General features: G+C 47.9%; 2 long non-coding RNA genes across 2 annotated transcripts in view; one reads left to right on the forward strand and one right to left on the reverse strand.

Moving 5' to 3' along the window:
• LOC108497766 overlaps nt 1–22,248 on the reverse strand; it is a 74,540-nt gene extending 52,292 nt beyond the window's left edge. Inside the window, exon 1 of the long non-coding RNA XR_001874961.1 lies at nt 22,185–22,248. This is a non-coding gene — a long non-coding RNA (uncharacterized LOC108497766). The remainder of the gene's footprint in view (nt 1–22,184) is intronic.
• Nucleotides 22,249–23,966: 1,718 nt separating this feature from the next.
• On the forward strand, nt 23,967–26,905 carry LOC108497767. The gene is made up of 3 exons (XR_001874962.1): nt 23,967–24,417; nt 24,924–25,052; nt 26,785–26,905. It is a non-coding gene; the product is annotated as an uncharacterized LOC108497767 (long non-coding RNA).
• Nucleotides 26,906–27,285: the final 380 nt, after the last annotated feature.

Here is a 27,285-nt window from a genome sequence, read left to right on the forward strand (position 1 = left end):
AAAACAACTTGCTGCCCTAGGGAATTGCATATGGGAAGCAAATGCAAGATCTGAGTGCCAAAAAAAACCCAAACCACAAAGATTCCCTTTCCTGCTGAATCAGTCGGGAAATCCTACAGGACCAACAACATAATTATTGGTCATTTTTGGCATCAGCAAGAAATCGAGAGGATTTCAATTGTACAGAGGAAGATGAATGTGTTGCAGAAGGAAGATAAATATTTTAACAAAGGCAATAAATCAGAAGAGAACGTCCTGATTTGAAAGTAATTTGGCTTATCAGCTAATTTGGATTTAATGGTGATTTGTGTGCTGATTTTGACAAAACCATCGGTGTTTCGCTTGTACTTGCGATTTTTTCAAGACACTGATTTTGGCTCAGTTCTGCCTGACTTGGATGCAGCCACAAATCACCTTGGGGAATGGCAGCATTACCAAGCACAGCCACAGCATCTCTGCTGACTGCCACGGAACGCATCACCGCAGGGAATGTCTGTTCTGACTACATAGGGCACTGCACTCTGACTGCTTTCGGAGTCAAAGGTCCACATATCTGATGCTGTGCGACTACCCTGGTCACACACGGAGAGGGGAAGTGTCTGCCTACACGTGGAACACACTTGGGACAGGAAGATTGAGTGCTCTGCAAAAAGCCGGGAATTATACACACACAATAAATCAAGCAACTGGAATACTCTGAGCTGTGCTGGAAACCCTGAGAGCAGTGCCAGAACCGTCCCTGCAGTTCCAGCATCATTCTCTGCTCAGCAGTTTTTGGGAAGCAGGGCAGCAGCTCTGCCGGGTGGGATGGAAGATGTGCCCCAGAGCCCATCCTGGCAGTGGCTGGGATGTATCCAGGCTTTGCTTGGGCCCAGACTGAGAGAAGGAGGAGGGACGAACCAGAGTCTCAGCTCTAGTGGTAGAAGGACTACCACTGGTCTGTCCTTCTGGCAGAGGCACAAGGGGACAATGGGTCTGTGTCTACAAAGGACGTGAGCAGCCTCCTGGCATTTAGACAGAAATACATATAGGTAAATAGACATATATATTTGTAGACAGAATATTTAATGTAATAAAAAAAATAGAGTTAAAAACACAGATAAATTGAAATAGCTGCTGGACTTACTCCCCCAGTTGGAGGCAGAGCTGCCAGGTCTCACAGCCCTCAGAGGGTGCATATGCAGGTGGTGCATCTGTCAGGAACAACTTTCAGGAAACAAGTCTTCCCTGTGAAATATTCCACAGCCTCTGAAACCTGAGTCAAGCTTTCCCTATCATTGACATGAACTTCATGGCCTTGCTAACCAATAATTTACAAATTGCAGGAATTAACTAGCAAGGACTGAAAAGTCATCTATTTCTTGGACAAGGAATCAAATAAAGGCCTTCACCTGCATGCAGAGGGAGACCAGATCCTTTTTCCCTTGTGCAATTGTCCGAGTTTCCGTTTGCTGTGTTGCCACCATCAGTCTGAATATCAGTCTGCACATCACACCCACTGCAAGCCCAGGTCAACTGCAGCCCAGGCACATCTCCAGAGTGCCCTTCTGACACCAGCAGCCACCTTCTTCCAGTGCTCTGGTCTCAGTGCCACAATGGGAGCACTGGATCCCATTACCAGTGCTCCAGTGGCAGGACTCAAGGAGCTTTGAATCACACTGGAAGAAGAGGTGCCAGCAATGCCATGAATGGGACCACAAACAGCTGAGCACACTGGCCCTGTCAGCAGCTATTCCTGCAGTCAGAGTACAAGAAACAGATTAAATTTGTTAAAACTGCCTGTAGTTCTTGTGGGAGAAAAAGAAATACCGGTGCATGCTCTGGAATGGCTAATTCAGAACCAGCATATGCGATCTGTACATCAGATTCGGATGCAAGTCCAGGCAGTGGTGCTAAGGCTTAGCATTGTTTTTAGATTTCCTAAATACAGGGCGGTTTTGTTTAGTGGGAGCTGTCCTGTAAGGGCAGGGGCATCTCGACTGCAAGCCTGGTGACTGCAGAGGAAGCTGCCTGTGTCAATAAGCCATCAAGAGCTTTCCTGTGCCAGCACTGCCCAGGGAAGGCCTGGGCAGTATGGATGTCTTGCCTCAGGTACAAGCTATCTGCTCAGGGATAACACTGCTCAGACACAGCTCCATAACTATTTCAGTGTCTGTGCACAGAGAACAAGTCTGACTCCCAGGAGTCGTGAGCTGCTTCACTCCAGTCAAGCACCTCTGTTCCAGTCAGACACGTGTGACCCAGCCACTGCAGAGCTTTTTGCTGCTGGCCACGGCTGGGAAACCAAGAGCCTGCACAGTTATACTGGGACAAAACTGCCCTTGTGCCTCATCTGCAGACTGAGCAATTGTGCAAAAACCTGCCCGAGGTGGAGACCAAACAAGCTCCCTGTGCCCAGGGACTGTCACAGATTCCCTCTTTGTCACCCTACCCTGTCATATGCAAGCACGAGCTCCCAGTCCTGCCAGCCAGCACATTACAGCCAGCCTTGTGCTGGTGCAGAGGAAGAGGCACAGCAAGCAACCACACTCTCCTGCCTTCCCTTCCTTTCTTGCACAGCCTTTCTCCCAATGCAGCAACAGCCCTGCCCCTGGGTTCCTTGCACCAAGATGCCTGGGTACGATGGTGTTTGACAGCAGCGTTTCTACCACACTGGTCTGTCACATGAGAATGTCTTTGCTTAGCCTGTGCTAAATGCCAAGGGAAATTCCCCCTCAGTCAGGCTTGCATGATGGCAAGGAAGGGGATAAGAGAGTCTCATCCTGTAGTTTCCTTGGGGAGAAAGAAACAGCTCCACCTACAAGGGCTGTCAATTTAGGCAAAAATGTTTCCAAGCAGAGGGTGATAAAACCCCTTGCAAAGCAGCAGTGCGTTGGTTTGCGTGAAGTGTCACATCTAGAACCTAGAGACATTTCTCAATCACTGTTTTTCTCCAAGCTCACCCTCATATATCTGTTCCTAGGAAGGTAAGCTTTATTGTCCCTGTCTCCTAAGAAACTGAGGCACAGAGAGGGTATCGGATTTGTGCTGGGTCGCTGAGCTCCCAGGCCAGCTTTCTCTCCTGAGAGCATCACAGCTTCTTTGCATGATGCTGAAGGTGAGCAGCCCCACAGAGTTCACCCGAGTACAGGTAACAAGGGCCAGTTCTCACACACAAAGCAACACATTGGAGCAGGCAAAGGAATTGCTCTTCTCCCAGAAAGAGACACAGAGGCACCTGTGCTCAGGGCTACATTTCTCACCACAAGATATAGGTTTAAATGACTCCCAGAGCCAATTCAAGCTAAAATGTCTGTGAGAAGCTGTGGTGGCAACCCCAGAAAGTGTTGCAGTCAGTCACAGGCTCATCTGTCAAAACTGTCAGTACTGCTGGCCCAAAATACTTCATTAATCAGAATTACGCAGCTGAAGTTGGCAGTTATTTCCAGATAAATACCCGTGTACACAAGCAAGTGCTGGTAGTCCAAGTAGTCTTTCTTTTTGTAAGAAAATAAGACAAAGAAGGCTTACAGTAAATAAAAACGACGGTTTAATTGTCTTCTGAAAATTCTAAGTTTCAGTATGCTTCTTAGTTTAATATTAAAATAATTTCAATTTCCTTATCTGTAATAAGGTAGACCACAACGTTAATATCAAGTCACAAGGAATTTGTTAGTGGTGCTGTTTGAGCAGCAACTTGGTTTCATACCATGATGAGTTTATCATGTTGCACTGGCAATTTATCTGTAGTTTGTCGCTGTTTGACTGGCAACTATAAAAAAAGTCTCTGCTTTACCAAGAGAAACCCTCAACAAGTCATACTTCTTTGCTGAAGAAAATCTCATCTGTTTAGACTTTACTGTAGGAAAAAAAAAAAATAAAATCCACCTTTTCTGACCCAAAGACTTTCCTGCGCTAAATTTTCAGGCAAACCTTAACAACATACAAACTTTTACTGGAAAATCAGCCTTTGTGAATCAGCTGTCTGGATGATTTCAGTATCTGGATCAGAGTAGCATGTACTTTGGCTTATAAGCATTCTCCCAAAACAAAAACAAATGCACGTGCTGTTAATTATTTCACCTTTGAGTCTGAATTTCACATGAACCTAAACAAACAGACTGCTCCCTCAAAGGGGCTATCCCAGCATCTGTTCGCTCAAACCTGTATCAAGAAAGGAGAGGCTTTGTGATGTTCCCATAAAAAGAAAAACAGCCTTAGTCAAAGTGAAATCCTAAACTTTCCAGTGGTTCTTTTAAAACCAGTGGCTTTAGGAGTAAGCTTTGTATTTGACAGTTGCTACACGGGCAGAGATGTATTTGAAAATACAAGAGCTGCTCTTGATTTTACTCACATTGAGGTGGGTTAGAGTATATCTCAGAAAGGAGGATGCAACTGGGAAAAGAATAAAGCCCATGACGTTTAACTTCTCCAAATGAAAATTTCTGTTTAAAAGCTATTTCTGTGTGACCCATCCACCACTGAGCCACTGACACACGCCTGTGTGGCTCCAGGCAAGAAATTCCTCCTGTTGCTAAAACACAAACCCAGCTCTTTTCCTTCCAGCTGTGCTCAGAACAGCATTTTCTGGCCTCTCCAAACAATGGTACCGCTTCAACATAAAGAGAAGTCAGGTCTAGATACCCACTGCTTCGAACTTCAGCTGAAAGCAAGGACACAGACAAGGTGTTCCCAGACTGTCCCAGCAGCTTCCCGCTTATCTTGCCTCATCCTACACGAGTGCAGGAGGAAGCAAACCAAGATGAGCCACAGGGAACTGCCAGGAGCTCCCATCTACACTGTTGTTCTTCACAACTGCCACAGCAGGGGACTAGACCCCACCACAAATCACCTGGTGGACCCTCACACTGGATTAGCTTTTTTCACAAGAACATCACATAGATGGTTTGTAGTCATCCTGTGATGGGCCAGTACACAGACACCTTTTCTTCTTCTCAGTATTTTCTAACCGATGAGACTCCTGCTTAAGAACAGGTTTTCATTATTAATCACTGAGCACCCTTGAACATCCTACTGCTGAGTTTCAGCCCTTTTCTTCTACTTTGGTCTAAGCATTCCTGGTATGATATTTTGGCACTTCCCCCATGCTGAAATTATTTCCTAACTTCTATCCAAAACACATTTTGTTAATCAGCAACAGGTTTTCATTTTGGGGGAGTTAATAAAAAGAGTAGTTAAGGCTGAGCCCTAGGGAGTACCCCTCATGTCCAGTCATCCCAAGATTCCATTTTGGTATAGCTGATTGTCTCCCAGTAGAGCAACTCCTATTGCACCTCTTAGCAGTCTCTGTCTTGTCTAATTAGGAATCATTTCCTGTGGACTTACATACTCAATGCTGTCTAGCTGGTGAAGGGGCAGAGCAAGTTATGCTAGCGAGGTTCAAGTTGTGAACTTCAACTACTTAAGCTGGACAGGCACAAATGCTCTTGATGCTCATTCTCATTTAAGGAATTGCCTGTTTCCCATCAGCTTCTGATTCCTGATGGGCTGAAAACAACTCAGGGCAAGCTTACAGAGTTACTGCCTGACAGACAAACCTCTAACGATTTACAAATCAGAGGCACAAGTGTGTTCGTGCATCAGTGGGGAGAGTGCATGACCCCCCTGCTCTCAGATTCAGTTCACCCATGACCAAAGAGGGCCAACAAACACACATTTCCTACTGCTCAGCAAATGCAGCTACTTTGCCTAAAGGCACCTTAAACCAGCTGCATACCCAAGGCCCGATGATTCCTCTGCAGGTTCTACCCCAGTAAAGTTTTTAATCACAGCTTTACTTAAATCTAGACAACTTTCTTTTTTGTTTACACACACTCGATCCCTGTTTCAACCCACAGAAAGCACACCACCTTATCTGATCAGCTAGTCAACTCACTGAAAAGTCCAGCCTTGTAAGTCTTACAATAAGGACATGCCCTGAAAATGACTTCAGGACTTGGACCTCATAGACCTTCAAAATTATGTAGGATATCAGCTGCTGTTCCTGTAACTCCAAAAGAGAGAGAGGGTACAGCTTTAAAGTGACTCCTCTGGATTTACTTGAGAATTTAGGCTGTACTTTCTCTACAGTCTTCTGAAAGTGTTACCAGAGGCTCCCAAAGACACATTTTCATCAACATCAGCCTTCTCTTCCCAGCTTGCCATCTGGTTTCAAAGCTACACAAAACAAAGATGATGTTCACATGCATTTACACTTGATCCACCCAATCACACTGTGCAGGTTGATTAGGCTATTCTGAAGCTGGTGATGCTGGGACCATCCTTGAGGGATTTTGCATCTGTTAATGGTGAAGTGACCCACATGCCCTAGACAAGCTCCCTTCCTTTTACATGGCTTGGTGAGGCACAGCGACTCCCACCCACTTCTCATTGGAAGGGGACAAAGGAAAGGTGTCCCTAGAGTGATGGGAATGGTTATAGCACAAAGATTATTTGAGCTTAGAGTCGTAAGAGTGTTCCAGAGCTCTAGGCTATTACTACCGTCAAAAAGCAAGTTCCACAGGCAAAAATATCCTGGGCTAAGAGCGCTGCAGCTGAGGAACTCACTCATCTCCAGCTCTCAAAACACCAAAATGAGAGGCCTCCCATTTTTACAGCTTGCTCTGCAACCAGCACTTAAATTCACTTTTCCTTAAAAAAAAAATCACAGTGTCCAGGCAGAGTCAAATCCCCCTACCATCACCCATCCTGCAGCACTGGGACATTTGTCTCTGGCAGCCAACTCACTCCATTCTGAGAAAGCTTCTCTCTTTGTTACAGACTTAGTCAGGTATGACTCACGTATATACGGAACTTCCAAAGGGCAAGCAGGTGTGTCAGGAGGGAATGTTTTCCCACCTGAGGCGCAGTGCTGCCGGAGCCCCACTGTGCTCCCAAGCTCTCTCGAGATGGCAGTGGCAAGGCAAGAACAGCGGTTTCAGTGGTGTCTGCGGGAACCACCAACCCACACAGAGCCCATCAGCTGCCACAGCCAATACCTGCTGATTTCAAAGCAAGACGCAACACTTGACAGGTTTTTCATAGCATCCTGATGTCACCTGAAACGGTGACCTCTTACCTCAGCCCTCCCCAGAAATACCTAGAGCATCAAAACCTCTCAGTGCCCTCTATTCTCGATAGCACGTTCTTGACACCTCATCAGATATTGACGGTTGGTTGCACGCAGAGAAGGTACTGTGCCACAAGCAAAGGATGTAGGAGCCACACTAACAGCACGTCTGCCTGGCACTGCAGCTGGATGCCAGCAAAATCCTCTAAATTCAGGCCAGGCTGATGAACAGTGCCAAACACTGGCACTCACACAGAGGCCACTGCCCTTATCTTTCAAGACCTTTTTCTGTCAGTCATGGGCAAGAAAAACAGGTAGGACGGCATCAAATGACAGAAGAGGTGTCTCTCTACCGCCTGCATGGATGAAGGGAACAATTCTGGATACGACCCCCAGGGCACACCCATGGCACCAGCGACAGCAGATGACTTTAAGACGAGCCATTGGTGACAGGATTGCCACAGGAAATCTCAATCCACCCTTCAGCATTGAGCACAGAGTGCACACACTGTATTAAAGTCATTCCCCATGTGCCTGCCAAAACAAGGTCTCTTATGACTGAGTAAAAGATAAAGGTCACAGCAAAACCAGCGAGTTTCGCAAAAAACATAATTCTAAAAGAAGAAAAAGAAAAGAGTTTTCTTCATTTCAGTGAATCTGAGTCAACTTTTCATCTATGTTTTTTGTGAAACTCCTCTGACTTTCAGTGACCTTTCTCAGACAGCTGCACAGCACCACCAGCCTCTGATATTGGAAGTTAAATGCATCATTGCACAACACAATGAAAGGAAGTGAGCCAGGCCCTGAAAGTTGGATTTGAACACTAATTGGGCCAGCGTGCCAAAAGACTGAGACAAACGTGCAAAGCACCTCCAAATCAAATTTGCTAAAAGAAGCATAGGGCACCTATCTAGATGGCAAGAAGGCAAACATTTCTAAGGGCCTCACAAGTGCTTGACTTACACAAAATGAGTGACATAAGAAAACTACAGAAGAACTTTAGCAAGCTGAGTGGCACCTATCTGTAATATATCCTGGATATGCTACTAAGATTTGGCTAATTTGTTTTGTACGGTGTTTTTTCTTTCATTTTTTAAAAGAGGCAGAAGAGGATTATGAACTCGATGGCATGAGGATAACACCAAAGAAAAAGGTCACTTCCTTTGCAGAAGTGCTAAAGAGACTCTTTGGTTCAAGAGGATGCTTGCAGTACCCTCTGATTTGTTTCACATCTGTGAGGGTGGGATCAGAAGCTCTCCAAGTGGCAGTTATATGGGAAATCTCTCAGGATTTTTACACAGTAAAACATTCACCTTTCTAAAAAGGGCCTTAATGGTATTCCTTTTTTCCTAAGAAATCTCTTCTCAGATTGAGTCTCGATTCTGGGTGACCTCAACCACCGGTTTCTATTTTTCACCTCCAGCTTCACTGTTCCTTCTGCTTGCGCCTGTCTCATTGACCAGATTTTGTTTCCTCGGGTGCCACTTCAGAGCAGAGCTGCAATCATCTTCTCATCCAGGGCACCCTCTTTCCTATCATCCTCCCACTACTGCTCAAACACCCCGCATCGACTACCATTGCCAAAACAATGTCCTATATCTCTGGCTATCTTTCAGCAGAGGAGTGGGGACTTCTCATTGCTGTTCAACAGTCAGGCCTTTCTGAAAGCTCCTCTTTGTGGTTTAGCTGTCTTTGCCAACTTACTGCTGTAAGCTCAGCAGTGTTCAGACAGAGAGGTGAAGATGCAGTTGAGGCAGCACACATACACCAGAAAGACTCAGACAACCTGCAAGTTACTCTAAGTGTGCTAGGAGGACCCTGTGCACCAGGGTTGTGCACCAACACAACTCCAGTTCTTAGGTATCTTTTTCTCTAAACAGCATCTTGGTTCATCAACTGTGACACGTTTTTCATTATCATCCTGCTGAGTCAAGAGATGTCTCTCCTGGGCCGGCGTGGTTCATATTTCTCTGCAGATGCACAGAACCCAGCTCCTCGTGGCATCTAGTTCCATACAGCCCAGTACAACAGGACATACCATTTCTGTGAGAGATACCTCAGAGTTTGGACCAGCAACAGCGTGGTAGCTCCAAACTCCACCTGCACCCACCGGACCCAGCCTCTGACACACCTGTGCCTGACCTACAATTTAGAGAAACCAGGGATCCCACAAAGTTTGCTTGGCCATGTTTTAGCAGAAAAGGCACTGACTCAGCACTGTGTTCCAACGGCAGCATCATACCTGGCCTCTCCCATTGACATGTTAGAGCTGGTCTGGCAAGTTGGGACACCAACCTTTTATTTGCTTAAGACACACAGAATGGACACCAGTAGAGTAATGTCTTCAGGTCAACACCAAGACTCTTTGAATCTTTCAAGATTCAAGCATTGCATCAACCCAGCAATAGAGGGGTGATAGTTAGGCAAGTGAGGAATGAGTCTGGATCCCCAGCTGTTATTGCTCAGCAGATACCATCTAACCCTGGGGAACTTCATCCCACACTGGAGGGTGGCTGGAGTCCACAGCAGCTCAGGGCAAGGACTGTACCTGGTGAGGTGTCTGCACAATACTGGTGCTGGGCTCCACAATACCTGCTGCAGCAGCACCTGGAGCCCACACACTCACACCTCCAACAGGCACAGGGAGCCTACAGGTCAGGTTGGAAGAAGCTGAGCCTCTCAGCATCTCTCTATGGTATTTACACACATCTCCTGAGCAAGGCTCACACCTGCTTGTGAAAGTGCACTCACTGGTGATTCAGAAAATCAAAAGCACAGGATGGCCACATGAGCAACGTTACATGTAACCACAAACCACATCAGAGCCAGTCAACCAACCAGCTCATAAGGTGGGAGAAGCTACAGCTTTGAGCTTGCTTGAAGGATGCCCAGAGGAATCAAAGCATTTTTAGACACTGAAAGAACCATCTTAAGAACAAAAGAATCTATCAGGTTAGCAAAGAAATTAGTACAATATTGGGTTCATAGGGAATTTCAGCTAGTTCTCCCTTAGAGAAAGATTTTTGTGGGGTGAGGAATAAGTTTCCAAGCTCACCAATAAAAAGCTGTCAGTCAAATAAGCAGCTGTCTTCGGACAGGAGCATGTCCAGACTTGTTCAGCATCTCATTTCAGAAATGCCAGTGCAGGACACTGGATGTTGAAGGTTTTGACTCATCTCACTAGTGTAGTTAATAAGGTTTTCACACTCATGGCTGGTTCTAACCCTGTATTTTCACAGAGCTGTAAAACAAGCTTTATCAGGCCTGGGTGTTATCCCAAGTTTAGGGTCTAGTCATACAGCTTCTGTGAACATAGTTGGGAAGGCCTCACAAGGTCAGCTGGTGGATGCAGATTCTCCCACCTCCAGCTCTTGATCTCACCTTACCCCTCTAAGACGTATTTTCCCTTGTCATCATCTCCACATGGAGGTCACCTCGCTCGCACATGGCACAAGTTCGAGCATACAGCAAGTCACTGTGAGCCTGGGTGATCTCCTCAAGTCCTCTCCCAACATCTCCAACAAGAACGCCACCGTGGCAGTGATGAGGCCAGACCATGAGAACGAGTCCCACCAATGTGCACACTACCAAGGGTTTGGTTACTGGGGAGAAACAGGCCAGAGGCAAATGCACAGCACTCTGCTATGGAGGCAGCAGCCAAAATAACAGAACATATACCACAAAATAGGGTGTGTGTTGGGACCCTCAACCCAAAGAGAGGAAATAAGCATGAATTGTCTAGTAGAGGTCACAACTGCAAGCAGTGACTGCAAACATTGATCAATTATCGCAGCCACAGATACTGCTGATGTCAAATGTGTACCCAGTTACCATGGCACCAGCTTGCTCATTCAGCACTTACTGAAAACCTCCTCAGCTGGGAATTGGAAATTAGATCTCTGGCCAGACACGGAACACGCTTTATTTCCCCTCCTTTGATCTTTGCTGTGCTCTTAGCTGAACCTATTTCCTCTGTGTTCTCCCTGGTCCTACTGGCTACATGCTGCAGAATTGCACCCAGCCAAGTCACGGGAAGCAAAACAGGCTAATGTGCTGCACAAAGATGCTTCAACAGGAAGAAAGCTCAAAAGGAGGGAGCACCCAGCCAAAAAGGTCGGATGTCTCTGATCTTCTATGGCAGTGTGTTGCAGTTCTGCTCAGCAACAAACGGTAGGCAAGTATTTCCAGGCAGCTTGAACACTATTAACAGTACATCTGTTTGGCTTGGGAATAAATCTAGGGCTTAGAGAATTAAAAGCCTGACTATCAGCCAAATACAGTGATCCACGGAGTTCTGAAGTTCTAAAAACAAAAAATTCATGTGGCTAGGCTGTCAGAGGGTGCATGTACACCTTGTCAGCACGGGATGCAAACTCCTGGTTTGACATAGCCCAGCTGCAAAGTAGTCAGCTGAGCCTTAGTCCTGCCTTCACTGGGCTCCATGCTCTGTTCTCAGCTGTCTCAGAAGTCTCAAATTTTCTTTCCTAGGAAATAAACACAGTCCACTTCCCTTATCATTCACACACAAGGTGGCAAATATCTGCTGGATTCAAAAATAAGTGCAATAGTGAAGAGTACACAGGAGCAAGAACTAGTGACTACCCTGAAACATGGATTATTTGGTTTCCTCAAAGGGTACATGAGAGCGTGCCCAATACCATGATTTAAGCAATTAATTTGGAAACTCTCTGTCCAAACTTTAGATAGAATGGCTTGCTAACTGGAATTAAAGAAAAAAAGGGGGGGGAGGGGGGAAAGAGGATCCTCAAGAGACACTTGTTCTGCTCCATACTTTACAAATGCTGGTCCTGACAAACACCATTGAGCAATATCCTAATTAGGCACAGACCTCTGCAGACAGATCTTCCTGAAAGCCCAAGCTTCCTTCAAGAAAAACAGACAAATTTTCTTTTCATGATCAGGGCAGGAGACAGGAACAGCTCTGCCACATCATCCCCTTTCCACATCTCCCCCCTGTGCTATGGCTCTGATCCCCCACGCAGTACCTCAGCATCCTCTGGCTCATCTTCCACTGTAGCCCACTCTGCCTGCCTTACCCTGGCCTCTGTTAGATGAGACAGCCGAGCATAGGTATAACTAAGCATCCTCAGAGACCATAGCCACATTCCTGGGAACTGTTGGAAAACCCACAGCTCTGACCATGTCATAATGCCAGCCTTTAGCCACTTCCTGAAGTCCCTCCACCCAGGAAACTCATGCCCATGTTTGGTGTGATGCAGCCCAGGGAGCACAGCATGTAGTAATTGTCTTCCCATGGCTGCACCTTCCCCCTAATCCTACCGAGCTCCAAGGCTCAGCTGTGTGTGGATCACAGGCCAGTTCCCCCCAGCCACAGATGTCCCTTGCATTGGGCTAACCCACAATCTCTGGTAAGGGGACACAGTCCCTTTGCACTTTGCCACTTGCCATAACTCCTCCACACAGCCGGCACAAAGGGGACGTGCTGCTCCTCCATTACCTTGCAAAGGTGCTGTCTGCCTTGCACAATCTTCCTGTGCTTTGTGGCTCAGGGGCTCACACTCCAGCTCAGCCACAGAGCCCTCCAAATTCCCCACAGGGCACCCATGAAACACCAGATGTTCCATGCACAGAGGCTGCTTGCTCCTCCTTGGAGCAGCCTCCCTGATCTCTTCAGCAGGGCTGAGCATCCCAGGCAGGCTGAGGCAGTGCTCCAGCCTGGGCTGGTGGAGCAGGAACAAGGGACAAGGCAAGGTGGTACAGGGTAGAAAGGATCTATGAGGATGCAGGATGGTCTCAGGGGAGCATAGCAGAAGGGATGTGATTTGGGAAACGAAGGACTCCTCGTACCCCAGCCCAGGCTGCAGCGAGACCAGCCTGCCCCAAGACTCCTCCAGAAAGCAGCCAGCAGGATCCTTCCTCAGGTGCAGGATCTCACCCCAGGGACAGCTGAGCTCTCTCAGGTTTCGAGGCCATTCTGCTCTTCCACAGACCTTCCCTGCCCTCTAGTGGGTTTAGAGGATCTGTGCAAGAGGACTAACACAGGGAGAGCCTCCTCTACCTCCCAGCAGCCGTGGGCGGGCAGCTGCCCTCTGGTACTGGCAGTACCTTATCTTGCAGAGGCAAAGCAAAGCAAAGCAAGTTGCTTTGGCAGGGAAACGCGGCTCTCTGGGGTAGGACACAGGTTCAACTAACACCTGAAGATCTGGGGAGCAGAGGCACATGTTGCTACGCCAGTGGTGAGGGAAGAGAGACTGGGCTCCTCACCACCTTTATCTCTCTTTCCAAAGAGATCTGTGAGCCCTTGCTCGAAGCAGTCACTGTGCTCAGAGGCACAGCTGCTGCAGTGGTGTGTGGAGAACCATTTGAATCTGGAGTTTTGAAGAGTTTGTTTCCCCCTGTGGCCCAGCATACTTGAAAGGTTCTCAATACACACCTTAATGCCCATCTCACAGCTAAATTGCAAGCTGAGAAAGCACCTTCTCCCCAGTGAAAGCACAATTTCACCAACTCCTCACACAGCAGAGACAGAACTGTACCACAGAGGTGGTGTCAAGCCTGCACCTGGAAGGATTCACTGCAGGCAAAGAGCAAAAGCCTCTCTTTTCCCATTAAACAAAACAAGGTTTCTTGGCAAGGGACAGATTTCATTGGGGTTGCAGGGGCTCCTGAGCTCTGACCACAATGGCACAGCACGTCCCACCAGGGTGCTGCGAGGTGGCAGCATTAGCCTGGCCTCAGACTCCTCCAAGACACCTCCTGGTCATCCACCATCCCACTCTGCTGCAGGATCTGCCTCTGATCCCCTCCTTCACTGCCACTCTCCTGAGCTCTCTGCACAAGACTGAAACTTATGATCTTGTGCTCCATCTCCCCTTTTGATAAGCCAACAAACCCATTACCCACAGCTGGGACTGCTGCTTATCACACCCTGGTTTATACAGACATCTAGTGGTCTGTGCTCAAACTCCACCAGGGCCACCAGGGCCACAGAGCAGCACCAACACTACCATCTGTTTGTACTGTCAGAGTAAAACCAAGGCGTTCCCATGTTGGGCTTTCACACACACGGAACATATCGACGTGCCCCAAAGAGCTAGCAATTAAATAAGGTCATTTAGGGAGCCCATGCCACAAATCAAATGCTTGCAGATGAATCCAGTGCTCTGGCCATTTTCCAGGTCAGTCCTTATTGCAAAAGAGAGCACACAATCTGTGCGATGCATATCTAGTAAAACATCTGTGCATCTCTCCACACGAGAAAGATAACAGGTGTCAGTGTCATGATAACATGCATCTTGCCAACCCAAAATAAAAAGCACTGAGGAACTGACAGGAAACCCAGTGTTGCACCAGTAATGGGAGATTTCAGAAAGCACAGCCCCTCCCGAGGGTGGCAGGACTGATCCATCACCTACTGATCCAGTGCAGGGACCTCACCTCTGCTCTTCCCTGTGTCCTGCAGGGATTTTCTCCAAGGACCAGAGCATGGGCCTTCAACCTGACTGCTTTAAAGGGTTTGCATTTCCTTCTGTGGCCCAAGGCACTTGAAAGGTCCCCAGTACAACACATCTTAATACCTGTCTCACAGGGAAACTGCTAGTTGAGGAAGCTGTGAGCTGCAGGGCATCCTCCAGGTGCCAACACACTCAATCTTGTCCCACACCCCCACAGCTGTGACTTTCAGCAGTCACACTGGTGGGATGAAGATGCAGCACTGAATTCCCATGAGGCTAGGTGCCTTTGAACAGACTGAATACTGACAGATCTTCTTTAAAAGTAATATACATACCACCCTGACAGATGCTTTGGAGTAACCAAACAGGCAGTTTCAGACTTAATTTGTGTTTCGCCCCGGCTTTGAAAGAGGGATAGCCTGTGTCCACCCCCATCATTCCAGCTCATAGCAAACTCAGCCTTTCATCAGTCAACTGGGGGAGGAGAAGGGGGAGGCAGGGACATGGGAGCGACAGAGGGTTCACACCTATTCAGACAGTTTACAGTCAAACACCCATGGATCACCATCTAGGTAGGATGAAGAAACAAGAGAAATCCTGAATGTCCACTGTTTCACCAAGCAAAGCAAAAATCTCACATGGAAACAGCAAGAGTCACAATGCACTGGGACTGCCCTGGCAGTAGCATGTGCACACTAGACCGCTCCCACAAACTGCCTTGGTTTTCTGAAGTTCTTATTTAGAAGCAAGCATAATTCCAAAATAGAGCGAGAGACAGCCTTCCCACCGCTCCTGCAGCACTGTTCCTCCCACCCCCACGTGGTGCCGACATCAGGCTTTCCCCTAAGGCGTCCTCGCCTTATTCTGCACAGAAACACCGTGACTGTGCTGCTGCCGCGGGGGAAAGGGTTGGGGCACAGAACACAGCGGGGCAGCCTCAAAGGGCAGCCCAGCTCAAAGCAGGAAAGAAAAGCCAACCCGTGGAGGAATCCCCGCCTGCTCCGTGCAAAGGTGACCCAGCCCCGGGCTGCAGCGGAGAGCTCGGCTCTCTGATCTCCAGAGTACATTTGAATTTGAGGAGGTGGGGATGCCCCTGGAGCTGCTGCGAGCAGCTTTTTGGAGGCGTGGGACCACCTGTGAAGCTGAGGAGGAGCCGCCGCTATCAGCTACAGCGAGATGATCGTTTGGTTTCCTGGAGGGGTGACAGTGTGAGTCACTCAGCAGTGGGAGGGTGGTTTCATGTGCTCATTGGAGCAGCCGAAACGTGAAACATGTGGGCAGGGTAAAAACAATCCAGATGCAAGTGATTCTGGGGGAGGCAGAATCACCAGGAGGATAGCATTTTTCCTACTTATTTGGGTATCTATAACACTGATCACACAGCACGCAGAACTGCTTGCACTTCTCCCCTCCCCTGTGCCAGGGCTGACAAACGCAATGCCCATGTCCCAGAGGAGTTCGGGGCCCTCTGGGTCTGCTCCTTTGCCACACACTGCCCAGCCATCAGCGTTTCTGCTCAGCCTCCGCATATTTCCCTTTCTCTCTACCTCCCACCCAGGGACCCCCTCCACATGTTCCTCCAGACACTTCATCTGATACCAGGCTTTCCCTTGCCACAGCCTCCAGTCAGGGCAGGATGAAGCCAGCAGCACTTTCACTGAGAGCAACACTCACAGCATTACAAATCAACACAGTAAAAAAATCAGAAAAATGGGGTAAAACCTCAGAGGAGAAAGTATCACAAGAATCTTATTGTCCTAACAGCAGAATTACAGCTAGAACAGAGACCTTAAATCCTTTGCAACATCATCCCCAAGGGTATAAAAAAACCCAACTCCATTTACCAGCCAGCATAGTAAAGTTAGCCACTAATGTGGTTTTCAAACAAGGATTTAAATGAAGATTCTTCTGTTAGCTGGGAAATAAGAAACATCTTGTTGTTCGAAACCTGCTGACAAACATGCACCCCCTGGCAAAAGACCAGATTAGTAAGCCTAGGAGTTGCAATATGTTCACCCAAGCAGAGAGTTTTATAGCAAGACAAGAGGGCTTTAAAAAGAGAAATGGTACTTCTCCCATTTCTTAAAGTCAGCTCATTTCATATATAGAAAAGTAAGAGCTCTGATAGAAAACGCTCTGGTTGCCACATCTCTCAGCATGGCTGAGAACTTGAGGTATTACAGGATGGAAACAGCACTGCAAGGAATTAACCTCTCTCACTCAAAACCTTTCAAAAACCTTCCCAGGGACTTATGGAAAGAGGACTCCCACCTTCCAGCCTCACTCAACAACCCTGGACAAGCACGGTTAACACTGGCACTAGGTATAGCAGGAGGACCTCACACTGGGTACAGCCCTGAGAAAGTTGGCAGGAAGGTGCTCAGCCTTTGACAAAGAAATCAAAGGCAATACACAACAGTTAAAAATGAAAATGAAAACAAAATGAAAAATAAGTAATGAAGAAGGCTTTACATTTCAATCCCCCAATACAGCTAATCAATATACACACGCAGGGTCTTTTTTGCCCTTTTCCAGCCCCACTGCAGAGAGGAGAAGGCTAGAAGCACACTCAGCTGAGGCACAACAAGGCAAGGACAAGACATAAAACAAGTTTAAAGATCCACTTGTGCAGGGGCTACTGGCATCTGGAGCAGCAGTGGACGCCCATTCCTTCTGAGTGCTGCTGCTCCATTTCCCATGCAGGCTACCCAAGCACAGAGAAGTCCTGGGTTGCTGCTAGACCCTGAGTCAGCACTGGTCTTCAGCTCTACCCACTCAGCCCTCCTGCCTCCTCTCATCTCACTCCTCCAGGGCATGGAACCAGTATGGTGGTGGTGGAAAAAGGGTTATTTTCTTTTATGTCTAATGGAAATGCCTACCTAGTACTTTATCTCATCAGATCAGCTCTCTGAGGGGAAGCACTTGTACTGCGCTGCTTCTGATGAAACAGCGCTGAGGGAGATTGAGACAAACTGCGTAGAAATGCCCCCCAACACCTCTCAGACTCAAACCACATCAGGCACAGCACCCAACCCCACCTTGGAGCAGGAGCCCCTCCACGCCGTACAGCCGCAGAGTCCCTCTTCCCCCTTACCTCACATTGCAGAATCCACAGCCAGCTCCATCCAGTGCCTGCAGTTGCTCCACTCCAGCCCAGAGCGTCCCCTTCTGCTCCAAGGGGTTCATGGCAGAAAAGCTGGGAACACTCCGGTCGAAGTGCCTGTGCTGGGGCACAGCCCTGCACGTGCCTGTTTAGTCACTTGGGCCCTTACATGTCAGGCAGCTGCCTGAGGGAGAGCCAGTGCTCAGAGGTGCAGAGAGGGAGCACAAATCATCAGGTAAAAGCATCAAGAGTGATTTCTCAGGTGGCTTCCTTTCCTGTAAACACTCTTTGATCCCTATGTGACTGCTGGTTAGTACAGTCTCACTCGCTCTCATGCGAGACTTAAAGTTCACATTTTGGTTTACGACCACAGAATACCTTTGTGACTGCAGTCCTGAAGGTCTTGCTGTCCAAAGGCCTGCAAATAGGGTGATATGGAGCTGCACAGTAGCCAAGTCATGGGGGCACAGCTTTCACCATTTTTGCAGCCAGGCAGCACAGACAGGACTTGAGATTTTAAGAGCCAAGGTGCACCAATCCCTCTGCAGACCAGGTATCAGTGACACAAGAGAGAAACAGAACATTTCTTTTTGGATAGGATTTTGCCGCCTTCACAATTTTCCAGCCTCTGTATCACCAGCTGTCCCAAAGAACCACCAGAGACATCATTCCAAGCAATTACGCAGAAAATGTGGTAACCACACAGCACACCACCAGCTCCTGGGTCAGACAAAAGGTCCCCACAGCCTCTGTCCACCCTCTAGCACTATCCAGAAACAGATGTTTGGTGGATTGAATCCAAGCCTCCTTTTGATGCACTTTCTCAGTAACCAGAGATGAATTAGCACAAAGCCAGACCAGTTTCAAACACACACAGCAAAATCCAAGTCCATAAAACGCCCTAGGCCTGAACAGGAACATTAAGCCACAGAATCTAAAGCACAAAAGTAAGAGAGCAAACAGCCTTACCTGCCAGCCAGCACAGCATAGCACAGCACAATTAAACTAACCCCTGCTTCCTTTACCCCGCTTTAAGTAATTTGTCCAATTAGGACAATTAACTTTTTCTGTGCCTTGGTCTCCACACAGGTGTGAAGGATTCCACAAACCAGAATCTCTCAGGCTAACTAACCACCAGGTGTATCAGTTTTCACCCAGATTAGCTTGTTTTCCACCACTGAGTCTCGGGCCTTTCTCTATTAAGTGTAAAACCTTTCTATATTTTTCCCCAAGAATGGTAGTTTTTAACACTTCAACACTAAGCTGCATTGTCACTACAAGGCAAATACTGCAAAAGTTGGCTAAGGAGTAGGAGAGACGAAAGTCACCCACTTCTGCCTTTGGTCTCTGCTCCTCTGTCTATTCCAGCTCAAAGACTTTCCTGCTACCTACCACGGGTGAGCCACAAGGAGTTGCCCAGAAAAATCCTTCCATGGGGTCACTCCATCCCAGAAAGTGGTTTTGTATCATACAAATTCAAATTTCCTGAATACTTTACCTCTTCCCCCCAGCAGCATAGGGACAAAGGGAATGGGTGTTGTGCTCAGTTCATCAAACATTGTCTCTGCTGCTTCTTTGTCCTCAGGAGTTGAACTCCTCACAGGCTTCCCCTGCTCCAGCATGAGGTCCCTCCCATGGGAGACAGTCCTCCACAAGTTTCTCTAACACGAATCCTTCCCATAGGCTGCAGTTCTTCACAAACTGCTCCAGCACTGGCCCCTTCCCCAGGGTGTAGTCCTTCCGTCCTGCTCTGACAGGGTCACAAATCCTGCCAGCAAACCAGTTCCAGCAGGAGCTCCTCTCTCCACAGGTTTACTGTCCTACCAGAAGCTTGCTCCAGTGAAGGTGACTCCTACTGCGTCACAGCTTCCTTTGGGCTTCCACCTGCCCCAGCACAGAGTCCTCAGTGAGCTGCAGGTGAGTGTCTGCTCCCTCCTGGACCTCCACAAGTTGCAGGGGAACAGTCTGAGTCACCATGGTCTGCACTCTGCTCCAGCACCTGGAGCACCTCCTCCCCTCCCTTCTTCACCAAGTTTGGTGCCTGCAGAGCTGTGTTTCTCACATAACCTCACTCCTGTCTTCTTCTGCTGCCAGGGTGCAGGTTTTTCCCCTTCTGAAATGCATTATCCCAGAGGCAATACAGTGTCACTACTGGGCTCAGCTTTGGCCAGCAGTGGGTCCATCTGGGAGTCAGCTGGCATCGGCTATATCGGAGATAAGGGAAGCTTCTGGCATCTTCTCACAGCAACTACCCCTGTAACCTCCCCGCTACCAAAACCTTACTATGTAAACCCAATACACTCTTCTCACTTCTTTCCACTTTGCCCAGCAAGTCCTGCTTACCCAAATAATACAGTCCTTTCCAAGCCTAAGAAAATTCTGTTACAAATGTCTGACTTTGTTCAAGACCTTTTGCATGCTGAGCCACGAAGACAGTCGTGTACCATCTCTTGATAAGGATGTCTCAGTTAAATGGGTTACCAATGGCAGAGGAAGAACAATGGAAGGCTGCAAAGTATACCCAGATATCAAAGGATTCCCTTCTGTACACTCAGGCCCTTTGCTTTCACGTAAAAACTGAGCGCTTTGCTGATGAGCCAACCTAAAACTTTCAATTTGATACACTTCATCTCACAATCAGCCCACAATGGTCCCAAGAGAACCATGTGACAAATCTTCAAAAGAACTGGGAAAGCTCCAGTCCCAAAGAGATTCAATATCACCTTGTTTGTCTGAAGCTCTTCAGGGATACAGCTGGAGGTGACACTTCTGTGCCTAGTTGGTGAATAGTCTCATTAACACAATACTGGCAATAGCCACCTCTAACATTTTTTAACTTATTAGGATCTTAATCTACTTTTGAGTCTCCTGGGGATTTTACTTTTAAGATTACTCTGAATTCAGCTTCCCGCTTAACATTCTAAAGCAATCCAGGTATGATTTTGCCAGAACCCACTTTGATATGGTTATACCTGATACCAGCATCCAGAAGTCACATATCAACAAGTCTGCAGATCTGCTTGTGTAAAGCAGGGTGTTAATTTCAATTGTGCCCTTTAAACTTCCCTGCCATAGCCTTCAAGACCTCCATATATTTGATCACAGTTCATAAGCTGTCCTGACTTAAGACCCTTCCCTGCAGAGCTGTTTCCTGAGAGTGCTCATCCAGCCATGGCTGGGAGGCGCAGGATGCACAGCAAAGCAGACTGTCTGTCAGGCTACAGACCTGACATCCCTGCTCCCCCTCACCAAAGCCCTTTGAAGCTCCTAAGACCCTATGAGGAAATTAAGGTGGAACAGCCGTGGATCAAGACCACTGTCAGAAGCACACAAACCCCCCCAGATGTCCTGTCCCTGTTCTCAGTAACCTCCACTTCCTGCCCAAGGTGGCTTGATTTCCTGTAGCTCTTTCCACAAAATAAAGAAGAAACATTTTCTGTTTGTATCTGATGTTCTAATTAGCCCCGAGCTGTTTATCACAGTTGCTGCTGATCTGCTCCCTTCCAGGTGGCAGAGAGGCGTCACGGGGGACAGCCCACCACAAGCACCTACGGGTGGAACAAGCCTGTCACCCCAAAGGTGTCTGGAATGGGGGGGGAGCTGTTCATCCCCTCCTGCACATCCTCTCCTCCTCCCTGGATGCTGGAGGAGGGTTTCCCTGCATGAGAATATCACCCTGAGTGCAGCTACAGTGCACAGAGAAAGGACAATTCTGGCTTGGGGCTGGGCTGGCACCTGGTGTCGAGTCACAGGATAAGAAGGTGGAAAGGTTCTCTGGAGGGTTCCTGTCCAGTCTCCTGCACCAGGCAGAGCTAACAAGTAGAGCAGGGTGCTGGCACGTGTCAGCCCACCCTGTAGTTCCCAGTCACTGAGTTCCTGGCCCATGAGGAACCCAACCTCTTCCAAAGAATGTCTTCCTGAGCTCAGGACTCACAAAGGGAGGCTGCAAGCTCTGGAGAGAACATGCAGCCTTGCAAAGGCCTCATCCAGCAGCCACAAACCATGACCTCTGTGTCCCAGCCACGGGGAAGCCTCATTTCTGGGATTAAGATAAACCCACGACAAGCCTGCCAGCCAGCCAGGCACCAGTACTATCCCTCTTCAGGCTCCCAGGGACTCACAAACCACCCAAGGCTAAACCCAGCAAATTCAGGGAAGAAGGTCTTGTCACAGTTTAGATCAGCAGTGCTTGCTGCCCCCGCCACCACCAAGCATCGAGGAAACTCTGAGCATCACCTCCCCCACAGCTGGGAGGGCAGCACAGGTGGTCAACACGGCCCTGCAGGAGACATGGGACAGGAGATTACACTGACCTGCAGCACCATGGAGAGAACCCAGTCCGTGGGTGCCAGACAGCACCGCTGGATACCCTCAGCACCATCCCAAGCATTCCCCTGGTCACAGGGAATAGGCACTGCTGCGGGATCGAGCGAGCACCTTTCTCAACAGTGGAATGGAAGGAGCTTTCAAAAGGTTCTCAGGTCAGCACAGGCCATGGTGGTGCCAGAGCTCTTGGGCCAGGGAAGGCTCCACCATCCTTCATGGAAGGACAGACCCAGTCTACCCCCAAGCCCTCACCAGCACAGCTGTGACTCACCCGTCCCAGTGGAAGAGTCATCTGCAGAACGCAAGTGTTTATGATTCACTTGTGGGCCTCGCTGTCTCCAGGCTGTTTTGGAACACTGCTCTCTCACAATGTGCACTGCCCAGGCAGGTGGGGGTGCTGATGTCACAAACCACAAGTTCTCCTGGCAGCACTGTGTGGCAGAGCCAAGGAACACAGGCAGGACACCAGCTTATCTGAGGGTTAGTGGTGCATGTGCCAGGGAGCTGAATCCTGGAGCTGCCCTACCTACAGCCAGGACCTGTCGTGCAGCTTTCCTTGTGTCACCAAAGAACATGTTGCTGGACCTGTGGCTTCACTGAGCATGGAGACCCCTGCCATTGGCCGTCCAAATCCTAATTCTCTCCAAAGTCCCTGGCTCCAACCCCTTGTTTCAGCTTCCTCCTTTACTGCAGGGTTAATGTGTGTGGCCACACCTTTGCTCTGCTTCCCTTCAGGTGAAAATGTACCCACACCATCATAAACTGCACACTGAGAGTCAGTTCAGACCAGGGTCCCCAAAATACCAGGCTCTGAGACAAAGGACACCATATCTGTGAATTTAATGTCCTTATGAAGTGAAAGGATGCACTCTTTGCTCATCCAGAGTTTGAAGTGCTCTAATATAGCTCCACCCTTCAGTCAGCCCTCATACTCATCCTTACCCAGCTCCAGTCTCAAGCAAGGCATTCAGGGCATTTCCCACTCCCCAGCACTTACTGTGGCACCTCTGTGTCCTAACCTCCCTCCCAAACACATTTCCTGGCTGCTCACCAAGTCACTTGTCTGCCAGGTCCAGAAATCCTGCAGACACTGCCAGACTTCGTGGGGAGGGCAGGGAATGAGTCCTAGGGGGATCATAGTGTGAGCCTGTGGCAGAAGAGCAAGCCTTTGGGGTGACAGAGACTTCTCTGTGGCAGCAAGAGTGTATTGGTAGCTGGAGGCAAGGTCAGGCTGCGAGGACCAAGCACTGCAGAGAAACCTGTTTTACCTCTCTTTTATCCTCCCTCCTTGCTCTGAGTTGTCTCTCACTAAAAAGAGGCATTTCTTAGTTTCTATTCAGGCTTTCCTTTCCAGCCACTAGCCGGTCAATTTAATTTTTAACAGACTTCAGACCATCCTTCCCCAAACACACACGCAAGGACTGGGGGCAGTGTATCTCCAGCAGCTCAGGTAGCTCCAGCCAGACCCACAAAACAAATAGATGTTCCCCACGGGAGTCCTCCAGCCCTTCAGGTTTTAAGCTTGATATTAGGGAACTAGCTAACATTGAAAATAAAAGCATTACATCAACTACAATACGATTACATTCGGTTTCCTTACAAATGTAAACACAACACATTTCAAGGGTGCTGCCTAAAGTGCTGGCAGCTTTACCTGCTCCCTGGCTGGCTGGAGGTTGTATTACGTGTGGGCTTGCTCAATTTAAGGGGTAAAAATACCTGCCTACAGACACAGATATTACTTATTAATTATTAATGACCTCCACTTCCCACACATCTCTAACACACAGCTGTTTCTAATGCCTCGTTGCTCGCTGTCCCTGCACAGCTAGAGGAGCTGGAAATGGGGGCACAAAGGGAAAAAACAAGGGTGGAGATGTGTGGAAAGTGTTGCTTTGTCTTTGTTTCTCACCATCCAAACCTCCTTCAACTGGCAATAAATTAGTTTCCTTAAACTGAGTCCGTTTTGGCGGTGAGGGTACATCATCTACCTGTATTTCTTCAACCGTGAGCCTTTCCAACTTATTTTCTCCTCTCTGTGCTGTTGAGGAGGGGGAGTGAGAGTGGCTGGGTGGCCACTGGGGAGCTTGTTGGGGTCAGCCCACCACAGGTACCCAGTATTATTTAAATTTCAAGCACTGAAATGTGCGTATATATCCAGCAAGTATCACTTCTATAGCATATTCCAGGTAAGAGCCTGAGTACCTCACACATGGCTCAGCCTTACTTGCCCCAGAGAGGCACATAAGCCACTGGCCCTGTTCAGCACACAGGGGTGCTGAGAGGGGAAAAAAGCATTTCTGTCTGCATGTCTGGCAAGAATATGTTTACAGTCCTGGCAGGGACTTTAGAGACCACACAGTAGCATGGAAAAGGAGGAATTCCTGGCAGACTTACTACCCAGCTGACCCAGCAGCTCCCTGCAAGGCTGAGGGTTTCCTGGGAGTCGGCATGGAGTTTCTCTGCCTACCTGCTGCCTTTGACGGCAACAAGAGATACTTCAAGTTCGCATTTTTGTGTTCAACGTGCTCTTCAAGACCACAGGAAATAGCACAACACTTTTAAAAAGTAGGTCTGGGCGGGAGGTTGGGGGGGGGAATAGCATTTTTTTTCCTCTTTTCCTTTTTTTTTTTTCCACGGAGGAAATCGGAAGAAAAAAATGTGATTAAAAAGCAGTCAGAGTGAATTTCCAAACCAATTGTGTGATGCATTCTGTTAATAGGTGATTCAATGGTTCTGCAAGAGGGTTTTCACACCCTAAAAGCAAAAGCAAAGCGTTCATCAGTGGTAACAGACTTGTAGAGGGTACAAACCACTAGAAAACAGTTTCAGAAAACAAAAGAGAGCAATTTGGTCACCAAAAAAGGTCAAAATTCCAAAGAAGGCTATACAAAGAAACAACACTTGCTAAGTGAAGTTCCTAGAGAGTCAATCCTTTAAGACAATGAACATGAATTTCTTTTCTCTAAACCATCTCCTTCTTTCATATAACATTTTTTTCTCTCTCCAGAGGGCTCGATGTGCTGATTGGACCTGGCCGTGGGCTGGTGGAGAGGAGAGGCTCATCACTGACACCATTTCCATACCCACTTTCGATGCTGGTCATAACCCCACCACGAGCACTGCGTGAAATCAGCAGGTTTTCCTTTGGTGTCCTATAAGGCTGGGTGCTAGGCAGGGTTTACAGGCAATGACCTGAAACACAGAGAAACGAAAGCGCTGCTTAACCAAGGGCCAATTTTAGGCTTTTTTTTTTTTTTTTTCAAAGAATTCAGTGGGGCTTTTATGGCTGCTGGTATGCTCTGCATTCAGCTCCAACACTCCCAAACAGCAATCTGGAACATGGCAGCCTAGAAGCTGTCTGCTACCATATTCCCATATTCTTTTACTTCACCCCCTCAGTGTATCCTCCAGTCTCCTTCAAGCAACAGGGCTGGATTTTTGCTTACTTTGCATGAAGACAAACGATGGCAGTGGGGAGAACAATTTTGGCTGAAGTGCTGGTGAGCACTTTCAGGGTAGGGTCCCACAGGAGAGAGGAATCAGTACTTGGAGGCAGAAGCTCCCCATACCCAGTGTCACCCACAGCCACTGTAAAGAGCCTGGTGCCAGCAGGGAGCCGTGCAGTTGGTGCTCTGCTCCTTTCCAGGGGTCCTGTGCACAGCACTGGTACTTCTCTTGTAGCACTGCAATCCTACCAGCTCTGAAACATGTTTAATCTGAGGCTTGGAGGGCTTTAGGTACAGTGACTATGAGGATGCATAGACTGGCAGATGGGTTACACCATGTCTTGGCACTAAACATCCCCCTGTGCAGAATAAAATGTGTATGGTGATAAAATAAACACTTCAAGGCAGGGAGACAGTACCTAAGGATGGTTCAAACTGAACTAAGAAACTACCATCCCCTTCCATCCATCAACAGCCTTACCTGAGTCACATCCTCCAGCCCAGCAAGCAGGGTTTCCACAGATTGTGAGAAGTTTTGAGCAAAATGTTTTCTGATCTTCCATGGTTTGGACTTCTCTTTCAGGACTTTAATGAAAGCTAAATCTTGGATACCTGTTCTCCATGCAGAAACCTTATTAGGAGACACAAACGTTCCTCTCTGATGCCTTTTTGTTTGAAATCTTTTGCCTCTGTGTTGGCATAAACCTCACATTAGTGAGGAGAGAGAGAAACATCAGGAGAAAGCATATCCCCAGCATGAGGCTCAGGAGGGCACACAGTCCAGTTTTGACAGTTATTCAGATGGCTCAAAAGGCCACCTACTCCCCTGCCAGTGCAGCTTTCCAAGCTGAAGGTCCCAGGGAATTAGCTGACCAGCTGTCTTTCACTCCCCAAGAATGATCTGACAAAGGGGGACTGAAGGAGTCACTCAACAGCAGAAGAAAAATGGACAGGAGACTTTTTCAATTATTGTTGAAGGAAACTGGTTATGAAACATGGGGGAAAGAGAGAGAGATGTGAAATCTCTATGATGGTTTGTAAGGGGGGGAGAGAGATGAGTAATAGTGAGCATGCTGAGGAATGGGGAAGCAACTGAGACAGAGGAAAGCACATTGGGTTTTGTTATTCCAGCTAGAGTTTTAGTCTCTTTGCTACCCAGAGGAACGAGTAGCTGATTTTCAAAACAAGTGAGTCCTCACAACAGAAACCTGTGTGCCTGTTCATGTGCCTGCTGATGTCTTGGCAGGGGTAACCAGCCAGGCCAGCGCCCACCAGTATGATCCTAAAGCAGCACTGCTGGTCTCACCACAGGCAGGGGCTGGGGAGCTCAGCATGTCTTCACAGCTCTGCCTGGCAGGAGACACCACTGCCGTCACTGCCAGCCAACTCCTCCACCCCAAAGTCCCACATCTCCTGTAACAGGTTATGTGCAAGGAATGGAACATTTGACTTTCTGCATTACACCAAGAGATGAATCAGCAACAAGTTGTCAAGCTTTTCATCTTCTTTTTTTTTTTAATAATTAAAATCAACAAGAAATTCACATGCAACTTGCCTCACTTTGCAGCAAAATTTCTTCTCTCTTTACTCATTTCATGCTCTCTTTTGTGTTGAACCTCACTTAGGTGCCTAAAATTACACTTTTGTAATCATGATGTAATATAGCCATGCCAGACCACTAGGAGAATAATAACAATATCTAAGTCTATATCTCTTCCTTTTTCTCCTCTCTCTAACCACTAGACAATGCTCCTGGTAAAAATTTGCCAGAGTCTCTACAGCTCCTTGAGCTGGAAGACGTGAGTCCACAAGACATTGTAACAGAAACTTAGAGAGCCTAAGTCTGGCTTCAGGTAAATGAAGGAGGTAAAAAAAAAAAAGGAAAACAATAATCAACCTGCAAAAAACCACTATAATTTGTCA

This window comes from Lepidothrix coronata, unplaced genomic scaffold, assembly GCF_001604755.1.
Source record: "Lepidothrix coronata isolate B3197 unplaced genomic scaffold, Lepidothrix_coronata-1.0 Scaffold52, whole genome shotgun sequence".
In the NCBI taxonomy this organism is placed as follows: domain Eukaryota; kingdom Metazoa; phylum Chordata; class Aves; order Passeriformes; family Pipridae; genus Lepidothrix; species Lepidothrix coronata.